Raw genomic sequence first — 257 nt, 5'->3', positions numbered from 1 at the left:
TGGTCAATAACCCTCATTTATATAGATTTGTACCTAATATTTGAGTGTTCAAACTTTTGGCCTGTACTGTATATATATTATACACACATATACATATATATATATATACACACAGTATACAGTATATAACCTGTTTTACAGGTTAAAGGGGTGTTTCAGAATTTTATTTCTAACATTATACTATCATCAGACATTTACATCAATAGCCTGGCTATAATTTATAATTTATTTGCCTTTGGTGTACTGTGGAGTGGGTA

General features: G+C 29.2%; 1 protein-coding gene across 2 annotated transcripts in view; it reads right to left on the bottom strand.

The window, feature by feature from the left end:
- The window catches only part of si:dkey-122a22.2 (uncharacterized), a 51,503-nt gene that overhangs the window by 49,652 nt on the left and 1,594 nt on the right, over window positions 1-257 (bottom strand). The gene's annotated exons all lie outside the window — the stretch shown is intronic.

The sequence above is a fragment of the Etheostoma spectabile genome, chromosome 6 (assembly GCF_008692095.1).
Source record: "Etheostoma spectabile isolate EspeVRDwgs_2016 chromosome 6, UIUC_Espe_1.0, whole genome shotgun sequence".
Taxonomy (NCBI): domain Eukaryota; kingdom Metazoa; phylum Chordata; class Actinopteri; order Perciformes; family Percidae; genus Etheostoma; species Etheostoma spectabile.
The sequence above is the reverse complement of the archived record's forward strand: the minus strand, read 5'-3'. Positions and strand labels throughout refer to the sequence as shown.